General features: G+C 44.4%; 1 protein-coding gene across 10 annotated transcripts in view; it reads left to right on the top strand.

Annotated features, from left to right (window-relative positions):
- The window catches only part of fgfr3 (fibroblast growth factor receptor 3), a 280,510-nt gene that overhangs the window by 153,224 nt on the left and 113,876 nt on the right, over positions 1-13,410 (top strand). Inside the window, exon 2 of one of the 10 annotated variants that reach the window (XM_063047009.1) lies at positions 2,171-2,380. The exons of the other annotated variants lie outside the window; for them this stretch is intronic. The gene's annotated coding sequence lies outside the window, so the exon portion shown is untranslated. The remainder of the gene's footprint in view (positions 1-2,170; positions 2,381-13,410) is intronic. 10 annotated transcript variants of the gene reach the window in all.

Genomic DNA, 13,410 nt, shown 5'->3' with positions numbered 1-13,410 from the left:
GCAGTGCACAGCAATGGAAGGCTGGGTTGCTCCTTTACAGAAATGCAAAGGCTGTGTTTCATATGCAGCAGAAGCATCTTTGATGTGCAGATTGGGATAATTTATTCTCTGAATTAATGCCAACCCAAGCACTGGGGTTTTGTTTGCTTTAATGACAGTGAGCAAAGTCAGCCGTTGATGTATCCTGGGCTTTCCTTGGATCAAAAGTAAAAAAAAAAGGGGTCGTCCCAGTTGCATCCATTCTCATTCCACCTTGCATCCAGTTGTGGACGAACTCTGACCTGATGGTTTGAGCTGCTTGCAATTGCACATCAGAAGTGTTTGGGCTGTTCCGAAAGGGACATAGAAGGTTCCATACAAATGTAGGTCGTTCAGATTCAGAACTAGATTTTTTTTAATCACATGCACATCGAAATGTGTAATGAAATTTGGAGATGAGCCTGCAAGCATCGCCATACACCTGAGCAATGAGTTAGTATGCCCGCCGTGCTTGGTGGAACGACACAGAACAAACCAAGCAACAAAACAACAACAGTAAAACAAGCCCCTTTCCTCTCTCACGCTCACACGCAGGGACAGTCCTCCACCTCCAGGGCAAGTCTCCAGCGTCCAGTCTCTACACTTCGGGCCTTCAAGCCTGGAACCTGAACTGTGGATGCCCTTTGCCACCCGTCCATGTTGCTGGACTTCAAACATGGAGTGTGGAGGCCCGTTCTCTAATTTATCCTCATCCCTGTCCCTAAATCCTGACCTGACCTCCAACTCCCCTCTCTGTCCCCAAAACCATCCCTATGACTTAAAATACAACTAAGTCTGAGCCACAATCTTGACGGAGGCCGCAGCTCGGCGCTATCGTGAAAGAAAGAGTTAAAGCTTGCTCCTCAAATAAAAGAAGATACAGCAAAGGCTCCTGAAACATCATAACCCATCTCTCCCATTAACTGAGGCTGGACAGTAACTTATGATCTTATTTCTGACTTATGCCCTGGTCATTTTTGTTTTGCTTATCATTCCGCAGTGTACAGTTTTATGTCCCGTTTAAGCAATTTCTCAATTTATTAAAATTCTTAACCCCGTTTTCAAACCCTCCATGTCCTCCCCCTCTCTTTCTCAGTGACCTCCTCCAGTCCCACAACCATTCAAGTTTCCAGACATTCAGGCCTCTTGACCTCAGCATCATTTGCTTCCAGACACATAGGCTCCACAACCTTCTCCCAAAATCTCTTTTTTCTTTCTTTAGCATGCTCCTTAAAACTTACTTTTCTTACCACACTTTTGGTCATCTGTTCAAATACCTCCCTCTGGTTCTTTTTGATTTTGTCCCTGAGAGGTGTCCTTGAGCATTTTGCTAATTGGTTTATTATCGCTGAGATTCATCGAAAGGGTTCTGCCTGCGTACCATTCACACAGACCATCTCATACATAAATCCTTCAGGTAGTACAAGGTAAAATAACAACAGAATGCAGAAAGTGGTATTAAGGTTGCAGTGCAGGAAGGCAATAAAGTACAAGGGCCATGTTGAAGTAGATTGTGAGGTCATGCTTTATCATATAAGGTCTGTTCAAGAGTCTTATAATAGTGGGGTAGGAACTGTACTGGAGCCTGGTGATATGTGTTCTCAGGATCTGGTATCAAACGTGAGCAGGTCAGCAGATGCTGGAAATCCAAAGCAGCACACACACAATGCTGGAAGAGCTCAGCAGGTCAGGCAGTATCTGTGGAAATGAATAGAGCGTCGATGTTTCGGGCTGAGACCCTTCTTCAGGACTTGGTATCTTCTGACCGATGGGAGTAGGGGGGGTGGGGGAGAAGAGAGAGTGACCGAGGTGGGAGGGTCGCAGAATGTGTTTGCTGCTTTCCCGAAGTAGTGGGAAGCGTAGACGGTCATTTGAGGAAGAGGCCAGTTTTCACGATGGCCACTATATAGGAGGAATTCGGGGTTGAGGCAGCTGATCGGACTGGAGGCTGCTGAAGACACTTCTGTAAGTGGTGGAACGAAGAGGATGTCGGGAGGGGCAGGGCATTTGATGGTGAGGGATGCACAAGACGTAGCGCACCTAGTCGTGTTGTTCTTTGGTATGTACTCGTACATATTTTCCAGCAAGTGTCATTGCCTGGTGAGCAGGAGCTGAACAACCACTAATATTTGCTATCCCTCCTTACCCCTAGGGTGCTGCGTTCAACTGTAACAACCTCACCTACCAGAAGTTAGATCTGCAATCCCAAACATTGAGCTCTGTGGCATCTTCAGCACTCATGTATTTCGCACAGAGGGAAAATGTTACAGTTAAATGTTTACTGGGTTTCCAGAACATCTGAGCACTCATTGCCATTGTGGACACTTCTCAGATTCACAGCTTGCCACAGACAAGGAGGCAGGTGGGACCTACTTTAATGTGCTGAGAACCTTTTGCCAAATAGACATATTAATGGGGGAGAATGAACTGTGTACATACACACACACATGCGCGTGCGCGCACACACAGACACACACTCCCCTTCCTGCTCTCACTAGCCAGCTGCTGCTTAGCCGTCAACAACACACCTCCCCCCTCCCACCCCACAACCATTACCGCTCCTCTCCAAGCCCCGTGTTAACCACAGAATGTTCTCCCATCCCTACCTTTCACAACAGTCACTTTCTGGTTGTCCGTGCTGCAAAGATACCGGATTCACTGAACTCCCACACGGTTACGGCCCATGCAAGGTCAGTGGGCTGGATTATTCGATGCCCTCCGGCTGCGGGGGCCTTTGCCCTCTCCCTGGACCACTCCTGAGCCTCTGGATCTTGCCACTGGAGAATCTGCCCTCGGGCCTGCTCTTCGTTCATCCTTTCGCCAGAGAAAAGCAGTTCGATGAAGCGGTCCCCCCTTGTACATTGTCCTGAACAGCCAAGGGCCGGAGGGTGGACAGAACTCTGAAGATTCACTACCCTTTGTGACAAAGGAATTTTTATTTTTGCTTCAACCCTAAACAGGACCCCTTGAATGATAGAGAGAACCCTTTCCCCATCTGTCACTACCCAACCTCAGAGCTAAGTCCTTACCCGTACACATAGACCCTTCAGACAGGAAGGAGAACGCTACCCATTTAGAAAACATAGAAAACCTACAGCACAATACAGGCCCTTCGGCCCACAAAGCTGCGCCGAACATGTCCTTACCTTAGAAATTACCTAGGGTCACCCATATCCCTCTATTTTTTTAAGCTCCATGTACCTGTCGAGGAGTCTCTTAAAAGACCCTATCATATCCACCTCCACCACCATCACCGGAAGCCCATTCCAGGCTCTCACCACTCCCTAAGTAAAAAAAACCTACCCCTGACACCCCCCCTCCCCCAATTCTGTTCATTATATCCTCACATTTTAGGAGGTGGACTTTGCTGGCAAGGCCACCAATTATTGCCCACCTCTAGATCCCCCAATCTAAACAAAGGTTTGTTTAAGGAGATGGTGGAAAGACTTTAAGATTGTCAGGGAGTGAATGAGATGATTCAGGATACCCGGTCCCTGACCTGATATTGGTATTGGTTTATTGTTGATTGTCATGTGTACCAACATAGAACATTACAACAAAGTACTGGCCCTGCATCCTTTTAACCTACTCCAAGATCAGTGTAACCCTTCCCTCCCACACAACCCTCCATTTTTCTATCATCCATGTGCCTACCTAAGAGTTTCTTAAATGTCTGTAATGTATCTGCCTCTACCACCACTCCAGACAGGGCGTTCCACACGCTCAACACTCAGTGAGTATAAAACTTACCTCTGACTTCTACCCCCTCCTATACAGAGAAAAGCATAACATCCAGGCAAATCGTGTCACGTACGTAAATCACTGTAGTAAGAAAACATAACGCAGAACTTGCATTACCGCTTCACCTGTAGAGAAAGTGAGGGTTAACGGAGACCACGTGGCTGGTCCATTTGTTATTTAGCAATATAGCATGGAGTTGGCCTTTCCAGGCCTTCGAGCCACGCCGACAATCCCGATTAACCCTAATTTAATCATGGGACAATTTTCCAATGACCAATTACCAGTTACTCTACCCAGTACGTCTTTGGACTGTGGGAGGAAATCAGAGCACCTGGGGGAAACCCACACATTCCATGGGAAGGACCTACAGAGACTCCTCACAGAAAGGCACCAGGACTGAACTCCAAGCTCCGGAACGCCACAAGCTGTAATAGTGTTGCGCTAACCACTACATGGATAGGAAAGGTTTGGAGGGATATAGGCCAAATGCAGGCAATTGAACCTGGTTGAGATGGGAACCTTGGTCAGCATGGACCAGTTGGGCTGAAGGGCCTGTTTCTGTGCTGTTTGACTCCATGACTAAACAATGCAACATTCTTCTTCCCTGCTAACCACACACAAAGTAAGATCTCAAACAGGACTGAATCTGAAGATGCTGGAAATCCGGAGTAGCACACACAAAACGCTGCAGGAACTCGGCAGGCCAGGCAGCATCTATGGAAAAGAGTTAAACAGTTGACGTTTCAGGCCGAGGCTCTTCATCATGAAGGGTCTCGGCCCTGAAATATCGACCATTTACTCTTTTCCACAAACTAAACTCTTATGTCCTTGTTCAAGGCCCTACTGGCTTGACGTCTCTGTGTTCCCTGTTCTTCCAGGTATGGCTGCACTTCTCCTGAATCGTTCTATTGGCTCACTTGTAATCAGGCCACATCGAAAGCTCGTCTAGTATCTTATTAACATGAATACAGTATAGAACTTTGTGTCCTGTACATCAGGTTACAGTGAACTGCAACACTTCAGGAGCAGTTGCTGTTGGAACATAGAGCATGTATGATAAAAAAAATATCAGCTACCCTTAGATTACACAGCAGAAAAGAAAAGCATTTAGTCCCAAGTAAGCCTGTTACAGGAAAGTATAAGGTGCATAACTGAATGAATTGTAGTTGTATAGAAAAATAATGTCTGGACTATACATGTGTCACGGAGAAGCAGTGAACAGCTAAACTGTCTCTGCTGATGGTAGTGGGTGAAAGGGGAGTAAGTATGGTTGCCTACTTTCTCACTCCTAAATAAGGGACAAAAGTAGCAGTCAAATATGGGACACTTATGTTTACCCCGAGAAAGACTACCATGACCATGAAGCCTTGCGCGGGCACCTGTGTGCGTATGCGTGTACGTGTCGATTTTTTTTTTACAAATCGGTTTTGGCTTAATCTTCCCAATTCTGATACACTGTACATACATTATTTCTACTTTATATAGGTTGTGTATTTATCATATCATTCCTGCTTTTACTATATGTTACTGTTATTTTAGGTTTTATGTGTTATTTGTATGATTTGGTAGGTTATTTTTTGGGTCTGGGAACGCTCAAAAATTTTTCCCATATAAATTAATGGTAATTGCTTCTGTGCTTCACGCCATTTCGGCTTACGAACGGTTTCATAGGAACGCTCTACCGTAGCGGGGGAAATATGGGACAAGGGCGGTCCCATATGGGACAAACCGATTTAGCCCGATATACGGGATGTCCCGGCTAATAGAGGGCAGTTGGCAACCCAAGGAGTAAGTAACGTCCTCCTCTCCTTCACGTAATGTTGCATGGTCCATTCTGTGTGGTAACCAGTGGAGGACTGTCACAGTCAGTTCCTCATTCCTTCATTTCTTCAGAATAAGTAAAGCCCTGAGCTGAGGGGACGTCAATCAGCCATTGCCCACTGGTGGGTATCATATGTCACGTCCTAGTGCACCAGGAGCACCCCCCGCCCATCCCTCCTGCCCTGCTGACGCGTGCTGTTATCTCAGAGCCTGAGGGGTGAATTGCTAATCTGGCATGCAAGCAGCACTGGTCCTGGTGACGTTCGGCCTAGGATGCAGGTTCATTCACAAGCACAAGCTTTGAAGTGCAAAAGGAGGTTTAAGAGGAACTTGCTGAAGTAGTCCCTCTGGTGTGAGGGCCTGTACAGACAACCCCCACGTTACAGTGGTTTTCCGTAACACAAAGCTGCCTCTTCGGCACATGTCAAGAGGTATGAGTTTTAAAAATATCTGTGTTTGTTTATTTACCTTTTTCAGATCATTTCTGTGGGAGTGAATTTTATTCCATCTATCAAAATTATGGGTAGTGATTTGTGAACTCTGCAAGTGTGAATTTCTATTACCCAAATTGCTTAGAGTTAGTGAGATAAGATCTATCTGTACAAATGGCTGTAGCGCAGGGGTCACCTGTATAAACCATCCTCAACCATGCCTTTATAAAGCAATATTCCAGAAGATTCTGGCGTTCAACTCTCACATGGCTCTGAATTTTTTTAGTGTCAAACGCTGTTTGATGTTTAAAAGCAGGAAACCTTGCCCGAGAGCCAGTAATTGTTAATCGGGTATTAAACAGTGTGGGTCTGGAGGGCTGATATGTGATCTGCACGTTATATAAGTGACTTTAAGACATGGAATGAGTGAGCTGGTTGTTGTGGCAGATGCAATATTTAATTATCCCCCAATATTCTTCCTTCCCATGCCTGTAAATTGTCTCACAATAGAACCAGATTGTTAACACAGCAGAAGATACTATTTGTAATGACCACTTCTTCCCTCTGATAGGGAATAGTTAGAGCTGGATCTTACCTCGCTAACTCTAAGCAAATAAAAATAATTCTTTTTCGAAACTCCGCTGGAGACTGCAGGTGCTAGAGTCTGAAGCTGGAGGAACTCAGTGGGTCTGACAGCATCTGTGGAGGGAAATGGATAGTTGACATTTCAGGTCTAGATTAACACTGGAATCTACCAGCCTTCTTCCCACCCTCCCCCCACCTTCTTTATAGGGCCTCTGCCCCTTCCCTCTTCAGTCCTGACGAAAGGTTCCGGCCCAAAGCGTTGACTGATCATTTCCACGGATGCTGCCCAACCTGCTGAGTTCCTCCAGCGTGTTGTGAGTGTTAACATGGGGGGGGGGCGTTGCCAGGTGAAAGTTCATGACACAAACATTGACTGGCCATTTCTCAGTACAGATGCTGCCAGACCCACTGAGTTCCTTCAGCAGTTGATGTTTAACTCTAAGCAAGCAATCTAGGCTTAAACATTGGCTAGCTTTCCGCCCATGGAGGACACCATGTTGGGCGTTTCCCCCGCCCTTCCCTTAACTTACACAATTCACGTTCTGGAGGGGCAGAAGACATTTAGTGAGTGTCATTTAATATTTAAGAAGTTTCTAGATAAGCACTTGAATTGCCAAAACATAGAAGTCTAAGGACCATGTCCCACAAAATAGGATTAGTGTGAATGTGTAATTATTGGTTGGCATTAGCCTGTTTCTGTGCTGTGTGACTGAGACAAGAGCAGGAAGTGGCTGATGCTACCTCCCTCTCAGCGCAATTCCCCAAATTACAGCCTAATTGGATCATCTCTGGTCAGGCTTCAAGCCTAACCTGGAACCTTTGGGTCTGCCTGGTTCGGTGGCACAACGCTCTCTCTGAAGAGACTTAAAGAAACTCCTCCATTAGCTTTTCATTTTGCGGGTAATCAGAATCGGGCTTAATCTCACCGGCACGTGTCGTGAAATTAGTGAACTTCGCGGCAGCCGTTCAGTGCAATCTTAGTTTCTTCCGGTGCTGACTTGGCAAAGGTGCTCAGGTCAGGCACAAGAAAACAAACTGCTAGAGGAACTCGCTGGGCCAGTCAGCATCCGTGAAGACAGAGGTAGTCAACGTTCCAGCAGGTTGTTTTTCCACTCCAGATTACAGCATCTGCAGTACCTTGTGTCTCTAATAAAGTCAGGTTCCTGATCTGGATCTTAAACAGATCATCTATGAAAGCGTCTCAGTATGTTACAAAACTTTGTCACATTAAACTTTGCCTGTGATACCCAATCAGAGTAAAGGTACAAACTAACAAATAATATAAAAGCCGCAAGGATTAACAAAAGAATGAGAGCTGACATTATTGAAATATACAGGGTCTTGAGGGATTGGAAATTTGGATCCTGAGAGAATGCTTGTTATCTTAAAACAGCAGACAGACTTTCAACATAGGGGTCAGCCATTTCAACTGAAGATGAGGAAGGTATTTCTTGGCAAATGGAAACTGAGAAGTTGCTTTGTTTGGCAGAAGAAATATTTAAATGTATCAAGTTAATCTTTAAAAAGGTCATATTTTAACTAAGTTTCAAAACGAAGATTGTTGTGGTTATGAATATTGGTATAGTCTGGTGTACTTCAGAGATATTGCCCTCTGAAATAGAAACATAGAAAACCTACCACACAATACAGGTCCTTCGACCCACAAACATATCCCTACCTTAGAAATTACTAGGGTTACCCATAGCCCTCTATTTTTCTAAGCTCCATGTAACTATCCAAAAGTCTCTTAAAAGACCCTGTTGTATCCACCTTCACCACCGTTGCCGGCAGCCCATTCCACGCACTCACCACTCTCTGCTTAAAAAAACTTACCCCTGATATCTCCTCTGTACCTGCTTCCCAGCACCTTAAACCTGTGTCCTCTTGTGGCAACCATTTCAGCCCTGGGAAAAAGCCTCTGACTATCCACACGATCAATGCCTCTCATCATCTTGTATGCCTCTATCAGATCACCTCTCATCCTCTGTTGCTCCAAGGAGAAAAAGCCAAGTTCACTCAACCTATTCGCATAAGGCATGCTTCCCAATCCAGGTAACATCCTTGTAAACCTCTGCACCCTTTCTATGGTTTCCATATCCTTCCTGTTGTGGGCGACCAGAACTGAGCACAGTACTCCAAGTGGGGTCTGACTAGGGTCCCATACAGCTGCAACATTACCTCTCGGCTCCTAAATTCAATTCCATGATTGATGAAGGCAATGCACTGTATGCCTTCTTAACCACAGAGTCAACCTGTGCAGCTGCTTTGAGCGTCCTGTGGACTTGGACCCCAAGATCCCTCAGATCCTCCACACTGCCGAGAGTCTTACCATTAATACTATATTCTGCCATCATATTTGATCTACCAAAATGAACCACTTCGGATGTCCGCAATGCTGGGGAGACCTCCATGCATATGCTTTATTTTGAATTCCAACATATTTGGCTGGCTTAACATAAAGAAGCAAAACTGGGCTGAGAAGTGGCAGATGGAGTTCAACCCAGATAAGTGGAAATACTGTTCAAAATTTGAACCTCCATTGGCAAGTTTGTTAATTTTAACTTTCATGTTTGCATCCAATGAGTTCAAATGCAGAGATTTATTAAAGTAGTATTTAAGTTCAGTATTCAGTATCAAATTATCCAGGCCAATACAAGGAAGCATCATTTTAAAGATTGGAAAAGTGTATGGAGGGCTGTCAGAGGTAGTTATTTTTACATCATGAGGTGGGTGTGTGGAACGCACTGCCGGGTAGTGGTAGTGGCTGATACTTTGGAACATTTAAGAGATTCTTCGGCAAATGGATGAAAGAAGAATGGAGGACTGCATTAGATTGATCTGGGTTAAAAGGTTGGGACAACGTTGTGGGCCAAAGAGCGTGTACCGTGCTGTGTTCTCGGAAAGTTATCAAATCTTTGAATTATCTTGTCTATGGAGGCAGAAATTTGAAGCCTCAAATTTAAACTACATGGGACTCATGGGATGTGAGGAAAGGTACTGGAGACAATCTCACCGAATGGTGGAGCAGGTTCAAAGTGCTGACTCCTCCTTATGATTGCACATTGAATCATTAGAGCATTCAAATCCCACTGCAACACTTGAGGAAGAGCATTGCATTTTGCTCCCTTAAAAAAAAACTAGATTCGTTTTCAGAAATATGTAAATTAACAATGTGCTCATCCACAAGATAGCAGCATAAGGACTAAATTATTTTGGGACATTCTGGAAGGCTTTTATTTTCTTGGCAGAGGGTTTGAGATTTTTTTTGAGAGTCTTATCATTTATGTACTTGCACTCCCACTCCTGGTAGCAGTACAGATACAAAGGACAATGCATGAACTGATATTAAATTAGCAAAAGAAAAGAAGGAAACCACAATATGCCTGCCAGTTACCTCTTTCTGAATATGAACATTAGACAGAATGAATAGATAAATGCTAAAGTGCGTAAAATACATGCTCCTTTATTGAAAGTTGATCATTTATACCTGTGGAATGTGGCATAATGTTCTCTCCATGTCCTGCAATAGTGCCCCTCATTTTCAAACTGTGTGCTCCAAAGCAAAAGGAAATAATATTGTAAGCTACACTTTTGAAAATCGACATCTTCAGCCAGCTCGTCAACAAAGGAGAATTATCAAACTGAGTTCTTCACAGTTGGGAGAATCTGCAGCAGTTCAGGCTGATAGATTAGCGCGAGCTTGCTGGTTTTATGATTGGCACTAAAGCTTACAGTACAACATTGGCCCAGAGTGCAGTGAATCTCCAGCTGCTTCAGTGCACCAGTAGTGGGTGGAAGTAATTGTTCTATCTGCGTTTACTAGAGCGGGAGCAGGTAGGGAGAACAGTGTAAAGTGTTCCTTAAAAAAAAGCATTGATAATAATCAATGTGCCACACCTCACCATGGATATTATTTGAAACAAAATTAAAATAAACATAGCATGTATTCTCATGGGCATGTAGATTGGTACAATCGTGAGTGAACAGAGAACATTAGTACATTACAGCACTGTACAGGCACTTCGGCCCACAATGTGCCAACCTTTAAAACTACTCTTCAATCTTACCCTTCCCTCCTATATATCCCTGCACTTTACTAAAATCCATGGTCCTATCTAATATTTTTCTAAAATCCACAGCCCTATCTAATACTTTTCTAAACTCCATGGTCCTATCTAATAGTGCTGAATCAGAATCAGGTTTAATATCACTGGCACGTGTTGTGAACTTAAGTTGATTTGCGGCAGCAGTACTTGGTGGGGTTGATTGTGAACCTTACAAGTTAGTACATTGCAATATGGGTCATATGCTCTGCGATGGCGGGGTTGATTGTGAAGCTTACAAGTTAGCCCTGCCAGTCTTTTTATCAAATGGCTTTCTAACCAATGGAATTGACAACAGAAACCTTTTTGGCAAGTATGATACAGTATTTGAATCGCCTGGGTATAGGAGGCAATGGACCTAGTATGGGTGGTGGAATGAGTATGGACAGGTGCAGTGGGTGATGTAGCCTGCTTCTGAGCTGAATCACTCTCTGTCCATGTCTGTAACTCTGTTCAGTGGAGTTTTTGATATTGAAGCTGTGATGATGTGGATTCTCCTAAGATAAAAACTAAAGGCACGTTTTTAGCCATAAGGTTCCTGCTGGTGTTACCAGCTGATATTCTGACCACTGAAAATTCCCTTGACAGACCAGTCATAATCAAATTGACCAGATAGTCTTCTGTTCCTGTAACTAGTATACCAGTCCTGGGATTGGGAATGAGGATGATTTAAAAATGTCTATCTAACGTGCCACAGCTACGCCATGTCATAGCTGAGTGGCATTAGCTCCACGTGGAGATTCACATTGGCTGAACTGAGACCTCTCATTGTAACAGCATGGCTGGGCAGTGACTTGGCAAAAGGGATTGACATCTTCCTCAGTCTAGTCCAACATAAGGGGTGGTCTGCTGGGGTGCTTTGTTAGTGTTTGGAAAATTTGGAGGAAGAGAGAATTGTGGTGGAAAATTCATTAAGGAGTAGTCCAATTCTAGTGAACGAGAAGTTTAAATCAAGACAGCTCTGCAAAGTAATTATTACATTGTGGAACTTCAAATGAATGTTTTGATAACAACATCTGACCTAGTTACACAAGTAAATACTATGAAAGGTGTAAATACCATACTTAATTCCCAGTGCAGACAGACAAGGCAGTATCATCACATTAGTTCTCTTCATGATCTTCATCACTCCAATCTCAACCTTTACCACCAATAAACTCCCTGCTGGAGTGAAGATGATCTGTAATCCATGCAGAACACTGTTCAGTGTTCACCAGCAAAGTCAGATCAACTACGGCCATCACGAGGCAGATTTGTTTGCAGTTGTGCATACTTGGAGGCCGAGCTCCAGGCCATCAAAGACAATGGTCTTTCTTCAATCTGTTTTGCCGTCACTCAGCCCTCTGATTATCACGATTCATGGTGGGATCGCAATCAACACGAGTCATTTCCCACATCTCTGGAATGGGACAGCTCACAGTGTATTCCTGTAAAAAAATGCGACAGGGCGTTGGCAGGGCCTTATTGCACTCCACTGTGAAACAGATTATCTCAGAAGTAGCTCCAGCTCAATGTGCCAAACTGTCGTCATGAGTGTTATTTAAAACAAAACTAAATCTGTAGAAGGAGAAAATATGATTGAGTATCTTCCAGCTTAATTGACCATTAAACTCTGAGACTCCATACCATTCATGCTAGATACGTGAAAGCTTACTTTATTTTTCAAAGAGCCAGCTGTTCACAATTTCTTGTCAGAGCAAACACTTTCTATTCCCCTACAACAGGAGACTGGCTGCAGTCTCTCCCTATACTCCCTCCAAACTACTGCCCCACGCACCATCACCCTTAAGTGGGACTCCTGCAAGTTCGTGTACAGGCATCTGTGACTCTGACGGGAGAAACCTGGAAGGGAGCCCAGGCCAAGGCTGGTAATGTAAAGAATCTTACAGCCCACTGTGCGTGCAGTAGCAGGGTAAGGCAACTCTTTGCAGCTGTCGTTGGTACTGAGAGAACTGCAGGGACCCAGCCTGCTCCATTGGTCCATGGTACTTAGACTCAGAGTGAATACCCCACCACCCGCCCCATCAGGCTGCCCCTGCCCAATGTTCCTTCTAATTTGTAATGACCAGTGTGTGCAAAAATCTTGTGCTGTGCAATTTTTTGCCCAGTGACAACAATAAGTGCAAACTGAATTTTTAAGTGGAAGTAAACCTGAAGCTATTCTAAGGATAATAAACTACCAAGTCCCATTTGTTGTTTATTGTTTAAAGGAAATAAAATAGTACACATTGCTGAGTCTTGTTTCTCAAATACTATACACAGCGTGTAATAATATCAATCTTTTCACATGTTATTAGCATGCCAGCGAGGTAGAAGGTGACAACCTTTCGTGCACTGTTTAAATTCCCTTGTGCGCTGGTAGCAAAAGATGTGTGCGCACACACATTAGAGGGAATACTGCCCCTGCCCCACGTGTGGCTAAGCCTCAAAGAACTGCAGTGGAAATAAATCATTTTTAAACTGTATTGACACACAGTGCGGAATAGGCTCTTCAAGTCACACTACCCAGCCATCCCAGATTTATCCTAGCCTAATCATGGGACAATTTACAATGACCAATTAGCCTACCAACTGGTACGTCTCTGGACTGTGGGAGGAAACTAGAACACCTGGAGGAAACCAGCACAGTCACGTGGAGAGCGTACAGACAGCAGGCGGGTATTGAACCTGGGTCACTGGTACTGTAAAACATTGTGCTAACCACAGCACTA

This window comes from Mobula hypostoma, chromosome 4, assembly GCF_963921235.1.
Source record: "Mobula hypostoma chromosome 4, sMobHyp1.1, whole genome shotgun sequence".
Classification (NCBI taxonomy): Eukaryota; Metazoa; Chordata; class Chondrichthyes; order Myliobatiformes; family Myliobatidae; genus Mobula; species Mobula hypostoma.
This window is presented reverse-complemented; position numbering and strand designations above follow the sequence as displayed.